This window comes from Pan troglodytes, chromosome 7, assembly GCF_028858775.2.
Source record: "Pan troglodytes isolate AG18354 chromosome 7, NHGRI_mPanTro3-v2.0_pri, whole genome shotgun sequence".
Taxonomy (NCBI): Eukaryota; Metazoa; Chordata; class Mammalia; order Primates; family Hominidae; genus Pan; species Pan troglodytes.
Genome location: NC_072405.2, coordinates 39,779,460 through 39,792,412, shown reverse-complemented (window position 1 = coordinate 39,792,412; position 12,953 = coordinate 39,779,460). Strand labels below are relative to the sequence as shown.

General features: G+C 42.2%; 1 long non-coding RNA gene across 1 annotated transcript; it reads right to left on the bottom strand.

The window, feature by feature from the left end:
- Positions 1 to 854: 854 nt before the first annotated feature.
- LOC107976282 (uncharacterized) lies at positions 855 to 10,084 on the bottom strand. The gene is made up of 3 exons (XR_010159483.1): positions 9,870 to 10,084; positions 1,610 to 1,731; positions 855 to 1,111 (listed from the first exon to the last, which is right to left on the bottom strand). It is a non-coding gene; the product is annotated as an uncharacterized LOC107976282 (long non-coding RNA).
- Between the last annotated feature and the right edge of the window lie 2,869 nt (positions 10,085 to 12,953).

Here is a 12,953-nt window from a genome sequence, read left to right as displayed (position 1 = left end):
CCCCCTCGCAGGGTGTGCCACAGGGAGAGTGGCTCACTTCTCTGGTGCCCCGCTGCTCAAACCTCAAGGGGGAGCATGCAGACGGGCAGGCTGTGGGGCTCCAACCCCACAGCAGTGTCTAGGGGCGAATGTTTACAGCTCCTGAAGCCCCAGTGGGCATGTGTTACAGTGTGCTCTTTCAGTTTAGCGATCTGTAGGCGGCTTGCGTTAGTCAGCTCAATTAGACCCTTCGCCTTATCGCAAGGACAGAGGGCTTTCTGTATCCCAGGGTTCTTGCCTTGGTGTACCAGCAGAATCAGATCACACATTGGCTTGGAGAATGAGTGCAAAGATTTTAGCGAGTGGAAGTAGCTCTCAGCAGATGGGGGAGCCAGAAGGGAGATGGAGTGGGAAGTTGGTTTTCCCCTGGAGTCAGCCACTCAGCAGTGGAGCTCTCTCCTTCGACTGCCCCAGCCAAACTTCACCTCGTCCTGCTGGTCAATAGCCTGCTGGCCTGCCGGCATCTGTTGATGTGCTCTTACGCCAGAGCATTCCCCTCAATGCCCAGCCACTTGTATCTTATTCTGCTGGTGTGTTCCTCTCGACATCCAGTTGCTGTGTGCTTGCTAGCTAGGGTATTGAGAGTTTTTACAGGCACAGGATAGGGGTGTGGTAGGCCAGGTTGGTCTTGGGAAATGCAACATTTGGGCACAAAAACAGAAATGCCTGTCCTCACCTAGGTTCATGGGCACAGGCCCAGGGGTGGAGCCCTAGCCAGGGACCACACCCTTCCCTTCCCAGCACTTCCCTCCCCCACTCCAGTATCAGTAGGTAGTATCAAACTACCTAGATGAATGAGTAACATAGTTATTTACCAGATTCTGTAGCTATGGAAAATATAACTTGATGCTGAAAAGGGTTGTTTTATTTTATTTTCTGTGAAGCCACAAATATCTAAGATGTCTAGATTGTTTTCAGTCTGGTTGTCAAAATTCCTTCAAAGATCCATTTAACAATGGTGATTCACTTGTAAGAGTATTTTGAAGTGGAGGTGCTTGAAAGTAGTGAGACTAGATGTCAAATTAAGATGGCAGGTGGCTCACAGTTCCTGACTTCCTTGCTCACAAATTGTCTAAGAAGGTTAAAAATAAAAAGCACTACGTCAAAAACTAAGAATATCAATCCATGATTTCCCACACTCTGAGAAAGAATTATATTCAGACTTCTAAGTGAGCAATGAGACCAGCAAAACAAATGGTTATCTATGTGATAATGCACAATACAAATAGTTAAAAATAAAGACACCAAAATCTTGCACTGGGTGAATGACTTGATTATTGTTACTACATGCAAGCCAAAATACCATGAAGACTCATCACTAAGACCAAAGAAGTCTCTGTTGAGATTTGAAAACTATACCATTGAAAAGGAATTTTTTACCAGTTTTCTGACCAATGGAAATAAATTGAGAAGCATAATATATGGCTCACCTGCACTATGCCACTAAAAACCAAGGAGGCCACTTGTAAGACTACAGGCAACCTGTTTGTGGGGTTAGCAGGGATTGGTTTTATGGAACTAGTTAGACTTGCATATTAGGGTCCAGAGTTTGGGTGGGCAGGTTTCTTACCTGATAATGTCTGCCATTGGTTGGTGACCAACATTCTAGATCTTCTCTTCCCCTACAGTCTGTTTCTTAGATGAGGCTAAGAGAATGGCATGCTATTCAGAGGTGATAAGAGCCAGACCCTTCTGTAAATAAAAAGGGAAAAGTTCTGTTCCTCAGTGCAACAAAGTAGAAATCTTATCCAGGGTCTGGGGACTTCAGATGCAGGAAAGAAGAGGTTTTGGAGACAATGACAGAAGAAAAATCACATCTTCTGTGCACTTAGGGACATGCTCTTGGAACACACAAAGGGCAAATATCAATAACAAGAAGACTGTGTAAGTTTGCTGGTCTGGAGACATACAGAAATAAGAAGAGTGTTTAGAGTTAGAATATACAAGGTCATGATGTGGGACACCCCACCACTTGCGTGGAAGTTAAATCTGTAACCCTAGAAAAAGCCCACAATCAATTGAAAAATGGGAATCTGGGAACACAGGAGTTAGCAGTCTGAAAAAATAAATTGGGAAGTTGTAAATATATGAGGCAGTCAATAAAATAAGGAAAACCTCCTCAGAAAGGTCTTTATGCTTATAGTTCCCTACCACAAACTCTAAGAGAGGAGGCAGCTTGCCTGGCAGGTAAATGAATGTTTTTCCAAAATATGTAAAGTTTGGCATCACAATGAACCTATTGATGGGAGAGTTCTCCTTCGTGGAACCAGAACAACTTGACTGTTATGCTAATAAAGCTGAAACCATGAAACATTTTGGGTTGTTTTTTCCTTTTTTGTTAGCTGTTTTCTCTGCCCATCCCATTCTATAGACAATAGAAAATATTGGCTATGGTCTCTGACTGGTCACATTTAGAAAGGTTCCAGATCAGTAGTTGTCAACTTTGTTGTTTTTGTGGCACATCTTTTGAATGCTATAATTTTTGGCACTCAAAAAATACTAAAGGCAAACAAGCCAGGAATAATTATAACACAAATACTACTAGAGAAAAGCAGCATCTCACACCCTTTGGAAGCATCTAGTTACTGCACTGTCCATGAGGTCACTCTTCTATACCATGCTAGTTTTAAAAGATAACCCTCAGTATAGCCAGAATCACACTGTCAGAAAGCAAAGCCCTCACATGTTCCATTGAATGCTTAATTTTTCTTTGACACCAGTGGGCAGGGTACCACACTTTATGCCCCTTAGTTCCAAGTTGGAGCTCCTACTCTACAGCCTGTTGTATGACCTGCTTAGCTCAGTGTTTCATCCAACAGACAGCAGCCTTTCAAGACATATTCATGGTTCCAGCAAAAATAAGTCAAATGCTCGTAGTACAACAGTGTAACACAGCACAAGGCTTAAGAATGTCTGTTCTAAGTTTATGCATTTTGCTCAAACAGAAACAAGGGTTGGGCCCAGCAAAAAAATAAAAATTAAAAAGAGAGAGAGACTTGGGGTGGTTGGCAGAGATGAGGAGCTCTAGGCATTATGCAAAAGTGCTCCTTCTTTGGTGCACTTCCTAAAGGATTCATCTTTCTATGATGTTGGCCAGGAATCAGAACTAAAGAAGACTGCTCCAGACATATCCATGGAAGAAGGAACAAAATAGGGCCCATGCTAAAGGTGGGCCCTATTTTTAGCCTAGGGCTAAGATTCTCTATGAGTATTTGAATCTAAAGCCTTAGCCTAATAGCAGGGAGAGTTTCTTTGAAAACCTGCAAGAACACTGGGTGCTGATAGAGGATGTAGGGATTCAGGATTCAAGCCAATCAATCCTCTGGATTTCCACCTTGTGAAAATAACTAGTATATTGCAGAAAACTGCCAACTAAAATCCTTTGTGATAAAAATGCATGGTTTATATGCATAATAATTTTCTATATATAGGAAATTGTTCATTTATTTTTATTTCAAAAAATAAGCACAACATCCAAAGCCCCACAAATCCAAGGCTTTGACATGAAGGGGTAGTGAGAGGAGAGGTGGGCCACATTCTTCATCTAGCAAAGGTAGAACTCAAAAGAGAACATTTCCTTCTTGAGTTGATACTTAGCAAAAACACAGCTTTTAAAATCCATTTGAAAAATTAAAAGTTAAAAACGAGGGGATTAAAAGCAGATATATATTTTCTAAATAATATAAGATATAAACGCAGATAATTTATGGTCCAGATAGCCAAAACATTAAAAAGTGAAGAAGTAAAAATTTTTTTAGGACAAGGGAAAAGCTTACTATTTAAAGCATGTTGAAAGAAGTAAGATTAAAAAAAAAAAACAAAAACCTCAACAGTATGAATCTAATTTCATTTTAAAAATATGTTGTTTATGGAAGTATATATGCGTATATTTATATACACATATGTGTTTGGAAGAAAAGAAACCAACTGTTAGTCTCAAATTGGTGGAATTATGGATGTTTTATTTAATTTTTTCCTATTTTCTAGTAAAAGTGTGTATTGCATTTATAATTCAAAAAAAATGACTGTAGAGCTTTTAAATTACAAAGGCTATGGTCAGAACTAGTATTCAAAGGATATTGGGTAAACATAGGTTCTGCTCTGTGCTGAACTAGGATGAATACAGATTTGGTGTTATGGACTGAATGTCTGTGTCCTCTCAAAATTCATATGTTGAAACCCTAACCCCCAATGGGATGGTATTTGGAGGTGAGGCTTCTGGGAGGTAATCATGGTTAGATGGGCTCATGATGGAATTAGGGCCCTTGTAAGGAGAGATCTCTCCACCACACACAGTACACAGCAAGAAGGTGGACACCTGCAAGCCAAGAGGTGGACCCTTACCAGAACCTGACCATGCTGGCAGCTTAATCCCAGACTTCCCAGTTTCCAGAGCTGTGAGAGGTAAATATCTGCTGTTTAAACCACCTGGTCTGTGGTATTCTGTTATGGCAGCCTGAGTTGACTAAGATACTTGGCATCAGACAGTCTTATATAGAGTTCATATTGCCATCAACCACCTGGGTGAACTTCGGATTTTATTAACTTTATCTGAAAAAATTCAGCAGTAGCCACCATGGTCTTAAGATCAACTCTATCTGAACAACTGGACTTCAAATTATCCTGAAACAGATGTGTCCAGTGGTGCCCAGAGCCATGCTCTGAGGGGGATGAAATTTGCCCCATTGCACCGACATCTGCTAGAACTGTGGGTTGTCTACAAGCCTCTCACGTTGGGGGTTGCCATGCCTCTCTCTTTGCTACTTTGCCTATGGGTTGGGTGAGCTACTCACAGGTAGCAATAGTCAGCGCACTATTTTCCAGAATATAGCTTATCATGGAGTCAATATGATTTCCCACAGATGAAGATATGGCTCTATTTTAACAAAAATAAAGCTATTTTAAAGATAACTTTAAACAGAATTTACTTTAAAACCACAGGTCATAGATGAACTGAGATGTCCTGCCATATGGTTATAAAGTAAACAAAGTGTTTTTTTTGTTTTGTTTTGTTTTTTCAGATGGAGTCTTGCTCTGTCACCCAGCCTAGAGTGCAGTGACACAATCTTGGCTCACTGCAACCTCCGCCTCCCAGGTTCAAGTGATTCTCCTGCCTCAGTCTCCCAAGTAGCTGGGACTACAGGCGCACGCCACCATGCCCAGCTAACTTTTGTATGAAAGAGTCTTTGAGTAATTCAGCCATTGGACTGAAGAGACTCCTCCAGGACCCTCTGCTTTAGAGGGCCCCACACAAAATGAATGCCAAAATACCAGGTCACTGTTGTTTGCTTTGTTTTGTGGTTTTGGTATTATTTAAAAATTTTTCTTTTGAAGATTCAGTAATTTATTGAGCAAAAAGAGTTTATAGGAGAGGGATGCGGCACACACCGAACTCGGACCCACAGGCCAGTGTGCTGAACTAAGAGCTTGATGAGTGGGTGCGGGCGTTAGGGAGACACAGGGGAGAAAGGAATTGCAGCCCATGCTTGGGGAATGGCCATTCCAGATTGCTCTGAAGTGTGTGTCTGGACAGGACTATTTCTAACATGACCAAGCTTTCTTCTTCTCATTTGCTAAAAACGTGTGTTGTTTGAAAGCGGCTTAGAACTGTCTAGAAGTTCTTAATCAGAAAATTGAAATAAGGAGGAGAGGAACCTGCTCAAGGAGCACCCTAGCTCCTTGAGGCGCTTGGCTGAGTCAGTTCCCAATCCCAGATTTGGGAATCTCCAGTCCTCACTGAAAACCACAGACTTTCACCGAGCTCCACCTGCCTTTGACTCAGCATATCCAGGTGACCATGCAGACTGGCAAGCAGCAGGGCTGGTCCTGGAGGGACTCCAAGGACACCTGTGAGAAGCCCCTACCAGGCTTAGGGTGGGAACACAGTTAGGGCCACAGGCCCTTCTTGGTTTATAACTTTGAAATATTTAGACAAACGGTATATGAGACTCTACATACACTCTTGGCCTAGGCCCTGCAAATGTTAGGGTGGGCCTGGTTTTATACACAGCTTATAGAAACTAGTCTACTTTCTTTATAATTGTACTATCATGCCATAGTAGCTTGATAAGAGCTTGAGCTTTGTAGACCTATAAGCTCCACCTTAAATCACACCCTGGGAGACTGTATCCTCCTATCAATCACAAGACACAGCTGAGGTAGACAGATCTCTGGGCACAAGCTAGAAAAGCTGACCTCCACGATCCATGCCACGTCGGAAGGGCAGTCTGAGAAAATTTCTTTCCCCCAATATTTCCTCCAACCTGTGAAAGAGTATTTTCTGTCAATCCATCTTCATATTTATGTCATGGGTATATAGCTCCCTTTGGCAAAGTGGCCTTTAAAAGCTCCATAAAAGATAATTTGTGAGAGTTGCATGTTTATTTCTTTGACAGGAGAAATTTATAAGGACTCAAACTGGGACAACAAAAATTGTTGTTTTTACATCAAGTCATGCATGATCTGGGCATCTATGTTATGACTGGTGTGAGGGACCCTGCACTGGGAGGCACAAGGCCCCAGTCCTAATACTGACTGTGTGATCTCGGACTGGCTAGGTGATCTTTAGTGTCAGTTGCTCTACCCATTTTGGACTCAGTTTCTTCAGCTATAAAGTAGAAATAATAATATACTTTCTATCTATAACACAAGGTAGAAATATGAGTTAAATAATGTAATGAAAGTGAGGGCTTATTTTATAAAAAGTGGTATAAAGTGCTTGGAATATGTGTACAGATAGATATATTACTACATATACCAGTGCAGTCCAAAAGAACTTTCTATGGCAATAGAAATGTTCTATATATGTGTTAACTTAGAATCTATTAACCACATGTTGCTAATGAGCAATTGAAATGTGACTGATACAGTTGAGGAACTGAATTTACATTTTCTTTCATATGACTTACTTTTGAGGAACTGAATTTACATTTTCTTTCATATGACTTACTTTTAATAGCTGTATTTAGCTAGTGGCTGCTGTATTGGATAGCACAGATGTAGACCAGTGGACATTTATTGTATGGGTCTGCTTAGCATCTATTCCATATTTCTCTGGTGATAGTACTTAGGTTTCATATGAAGGGATTATCTCTCATTCATTGTGTGCAGTCTTTGTAGGACTGTCTTTCATTGCTCCAGCCCACTGAACATGGGTCTTCAATGAGTCTAGAGACCCTCCACCAAGATTTTGAACTTTGTGTGATATTTTGCAGAAACAGGAAAACTAAAAAATAGAAAGTGACTGGAGCTGATTTGACCCAGAAAGGGTTGTACCTCTGAGATTCTTAATTCATACTCCCATTACCTGGTTCTCCTGGACTTCCCTAGTTCCCACCCCTCTCAAAGCCCAGTTCTTCAATGATTGCTTCTCTATAGGCCACCTCACATTGTGTCTATTAAATTAGTTCCTATTGCTTACAACCAAATACCCTAACCAATATATATGACAATATAATATCAAAATATTGGTGGTCTCAAAGCAGAGGTCAGGTGAATGCATAGAGCATATTTCACAGATCTTCCAAGATTCTTTGAGGGCGAGAAATCTCTAGACTTATTCTACTGTGCCTAAATGGAACTTTAAGATGCTTGTTTTATCTCTGAACCTGAAAAATACTCAAAGTATAAATGTTTAGAGAAGCTGGTGGGAGTGATCCATGCCCAAGTTACTCCGGATCTTCTAGCCGGCCAGGAATGGGTTAGAAATCAAGCCCCTGTATGAAACATTTTCCTCAGGGTGGGATGGAACAGAGACCCTCCATAGGGTCCCTATAGAGATTAAAAATAACATTTTAACTCATGTCCCTCAATTGTTTTGCAGAAACCCAGACCCCAACCAAATAACAATGCTGTCTCCTGGCATGTAGACCTCAGATAAGGGAGAATTGAGGACTGAACTCTGCCATTATTTTCCAATTTCATCCTGGGGGGACTGGGGAAAGTCACACTCACAGGCCAGAGCTAATACTCTTTTCTGCTGATCCCAGACTTTTAGACAAAGCTGTGCCTCCTTATCCAATTGCAAATCAGAAAATCCCTGAATCCATTTATGACCTGTGGGTTGCCACTTTGAGATGTCCCATCTTTTTAGGTCAAGCCAATATATAGCCTCCATTCATTGATTTATGACTTTGCCTGTAACCTCTGCCTCCCTGCCTTTAAAAACACCTGTAAGCCATGGAGGAGTTTGGGTCTTAAGCATGAGCTGCCTACTTCCCCTTGCTTGGCACCCTGTGGTAAATGCCTCACTTTCTCTTCTCAGTGTTTGGCTTTGCTGTGCTGGGCAAGTGGACCCAAGTTCTGTTTGATAACAATCTCACACAGAGTAGAAACTTAAATCCTTAAAAAGGTACACAAGGCCCTGTAGTTGGAATCTGGCTTACCTTATTAATCTGCAATTTCCTCTCTGAACTGAGGCCCTCCTACTCTCCTTGGGATCATGCTGCTACAGCCACATGAGCCTCCTTTGATGCTCCCCAACTTGCTAGGCATGTTCCTACCTCAGGGTCTTGTACCTGCTGTTCCTCCACCTAGAATTCTCCTCCCCAGATACCCTCAGGGTTCCCTCCTGCCCTCCCCACTTCAGTCCTCCTTGCCCAGGAGTGGGCCTTCCTTGCCCAGCTCATTTACAATGTTTTCTTTTTTATTTATTTTTTCTTTTTTTGAGACTGAGTCTCATTTGTCTCCCAAGCTGGAGTGCAGTGGCGCGATCTCAGCTCACTGCAACCTCCGCCTCTCGGGTTCAAGCCATTCTCTTGCCTCAGCCTCCTGAATAGCTGGGATTACAGGCACATGCCATCACACCTATCTAATTTTTTGGTTTTTTTAGTAGAGACAGGGTTTCACCATGTTGGCCTGGCTGGTCTCAAACTCCTGAGCTCAAGTGATCCACTCACCTCGGCCTCCCAAAGTGCCCGGATTACAGAGGTGAGCCACCAAGCCCAGCCCCATTTAAGACTTTAACACCCTCCCCCAGCCCACACCTCCTAGTCCCATTTTCTGCTGTTTTTCTCCTTAGCACTCATGATTATCAAGCACTCTGTAAACTTATTTATCTTACTAATGATCAGTCTACCTCCAGTTGGAATATAACTTCATGAGAACATAGAACTTTGTGATTTTTGATCATTACTCTATTACCTTCAACTTAGAGCAGATTCCTCCACGTAAGTCATGCTCAATAATTATATTCTCAATGAACCAACCTTTTTAAATCTATAGAAGTTTATTTTCTCTTCCTATTTTCCTCTTTCTCTATGCTATTCTCTGTATTCTTCTCTTTAGCAGCCTCTGTCCACTTTGGACTGATCGCCTAGTTGTAAACTACTTTAGATTACAATAAATATTTTTATATTTGATCTTATTGTGTAAAAATAATGCAACACTATGAATGATATGTGTTTATATTATTTGAGTCCTTTTCAGATTCTAGGAGGCTATAGTAGCCACTGTTGATACCACAGCCTCCTGTCACTTTGACCCAGCTGAGTTTACCTGCAGGCCAGGGTAGACAATTCCTGGGCTTTGAACAGCATCCCACCTCTGTGTAGCTCCTGGGTCTCTCTTCTCAGCCACCGGGCTTTCTCTGACACCAGGAGAACTCCCTGCTGCACTGTTATAACCAGAATTGTGGGGTTAATGCCACTTGAGGCATCCCTCACCCTGTTAGAGAAGGAAGTGATTGGACAAATATCCCAGCTTCCATGTCCTTTCACGAGATACACAATTTTTTGAGGGCCCCAGAGGGATTGAGCCCCACCTGCCCGTGGTGGTAGCCCACTTACAAATAGACCCTTATTGGCTTTTCTCTCTCTTCTGACCCACATTACCATTTCCTCATTTGTGGTTCTTGGCATCATCTCCCAACTGAAGCACCTACACGGCATCCTGGTCTCAGGTTTTTTGGTGTAGAGAAGGAGGAAGATGAAACCTGGCAGTTTTCTGCACTCAGTTGGACTGGAAGATCCATAGGTCCTAAGAAATTCCTGAGCCTCTGTCACTGAGCAGAGATCTCGCATTTCCTGCACAGGAAGCAGCTTCTGTCCTGAGAGGTAATTGATTGTTAGCGCTGGGGAGGTTTTCTGGGCCACCTGCAGCAAATTTACCAAATACTTAATGCAGCTATACTCTCAACCAAATGGGAATTATGGGCCAGGAAGAAAAATCTTAAATGCATCATTGACTTTCAGGTAGCTGCCCTTGCATGCAGTGGTACTCAACATGACTGTGATGTTCCATGTGGCCTTCCACCCTGTCGTCCTTGACACCAGCAGTCTCTACTCCTGTCCCTTGCTTCCCTTCTTTCTCCTCTCATTTTTTTACTTAGCATCTAGAAAAGTAAAATCAAGGGATGACAGGACTGAGAATCTCTAGCTTTCCATGGCTGCATCGGATCTGACCCCTAAATGGACTTGACCGTGATTCCTGCCTGAGGTTAAGTACACGTCAACTTAGCAGAGGAAAGAACAACCACATCAATCAAAGCACATTTGAGGGGAGTTTGCCAGAAATGACATAATCACTGGGCAACGTCAACTTCAGCACCCATCTCCACAGCTGCTACTATCTGCAAAATGCAGTTAAGACTGATTATCATGTCACAGATCATAAACTGGAATTGGAATTCACATGCAGAAGGGAAGAAGCTATCTTGTCATCTCGATGGAAAGTTGCTTTTGCTTAGGATTTATTCTTTTATCTTTTTTTCCCCCTGACTTTCTGAATAGGTGAGGACACAGGTTTCAGTGTGCCTTTTTTGATCGTTTGGGCTTTTTTGATCTCTTTTGTTGTTGCTTTTCCCCTTTATGTTTTAGGTTAACTCACTGCAAGTGAGGTGGCAAAACAGGGGGAGAGTTTAAATGTCCGATGCATCAGAAATCCAAGCTCTGATTCAAAGAGACATTCTGATGAGTAGTTTTCAAACAATGATCTGAGAGCCCTGGAGCTCTGGTGGGGCATCTCCTGGCCACTGGGGACTGGGAAGGGGCAGTACGAAGCAGCAGAATTCTAGATGCCCGTGCCTGCTTCACTTTACCAATCCTATTTGATATACCAGACTCCCACAAAGAAATTTGTTGCAGGGAAAACAAATAATCCCACTGTTAACATTAAATTTGAAAAACAGTGTCTTTATATCCTACAAACTCCTGTGTTACATGTACCTAATTGTTTTTATATTTCACAAGGATTATGTTCTGGTCAGCTAAGGGGAGTGGGCATTTGTTTGTTGCTTTTACTGTTTCAGATTAGTAGCTTTGCTGTGAAACCATCTCCTCCTTCCATTTTCAGGAAATTCTTCCACTCTCATGCTTCGTGATCAATAAGCTTTGCTTCTGAAATGCCAGAGAGAAACAAGATTTTTCTTATGTAGGATTAAGTCCCCACAAGTCAGCTTTGGATGGGAGTTGGGAAGCTGCTTAGCTCTTCCAGTACCGCAACCTTCTTTTAGGAATTTAGAATTACAATATGTGCAAGTGCCCTGAAGCTCACAGTTTAAGCTTCTAAAAGTTACTACATTACTGCAAAATATCTCAAAACAAAAACCCTATCTTGATTTTTTTTTAAAAGCACAATGAAAAACAAATTTTTTTTTTTTTTTTTTTTTTGAGACAGAGTCTCTCTCTGTCACCCAGGCTGGAGTGCTGTGGTGCTATCTCAGCTCACTGCAAGCTCCGCCTCCCAGGTTCATGCCATTCTCCTGCCTCAGCCTCCCGAGTAGCTAGGACTACAGGCGCCTGCCACCACACCCAGCTAATTTTTTGTATTTTTAGTAGAGATGGGGTTTCACCATGTTAGCCAGGATGGTCTCGATCTCCTGACCTCATGATCCGCCTGCCTTGGCCTCCCAAAGTGCTGGGATTACAGGCGTGAGCCACTGCGCCCAGCTGTAACAAATATTTTTAACTAGAGTTAACCCAGCCATGGGGTCTCCGGTGCTAAGCTTATTTAAAAAAATAAATAACAGCAGAGATGTGAGTGACTGTAGTATAGATAGGTCATGCTACACTAATGTACCAAACAAAACCCAAAACCTCCGTGGCCTAACACAACAAAGGTTTATTGCTCACTTATTTGGTTCTGATGCAGGATGGGTGACTCTCCAGGACAGCTGTCCCTATCTTTCTGTCTGCCCTTCAAGAAACCCTGCTCATTACTACTTGTCAAGTCCTTGTGGCCAAGTGGTACCATGTGACCCAAGATTCTTGTAAGTCTCCTCCAAAAAAAAAGTTTAAATTCTTTAAATAAGAATCTGAGCAGCATGAATACCAGCTGCTGCAGTGCTACTGTTTTATATTATTTATGATTGCTATTATTATTATCAGAATTTATAGCAATCATTAGCTAACAGCCACTCTGGATACTCTCAGCCAGCAATCTGTCATTCTTCTCCTTGGTTGAAGGGACTGGAAAGGACATGAGCAGCTACAGAGCACCCAAAGCTCCGGGTAGTCTGTGGTTGGGATGATGCAATCCTCCTCCCAGAGAGCTGGTGAGACCTTGATAAAGGAAAAGAGAGAGAGCAAAGAGGAGCAAGAGCGCATGAAGGAGATCCGACACTGTCAAAACTCCAGAAGCGAAAGCATCAGAGATGAAAGGGCAGGTCACACAAGATCCAGGGCCCAAGGATTTGAGAGGTTTATTGCACCCTGAGCAGCAATAAAGGGTGCTTTATTCACAATAAAAAACAAAAATGAATATGCCGAAAAGGATTTTTTTTCCCCCAAGGCCAGAAGTAACTCTAGCTCCTGATCCTGATTAAGCATTCCTAGCACACCATCACACTTGCCCTGTGACTCATAAACTAATAAAAGGAAGACCTCATCTGGTCAAGAACATAACTGCATAAAGCTTAAAGCCATCTGTGTCACATACCATAATTAACTTCACAGGTTAATTTTAATGACTGTTAATTT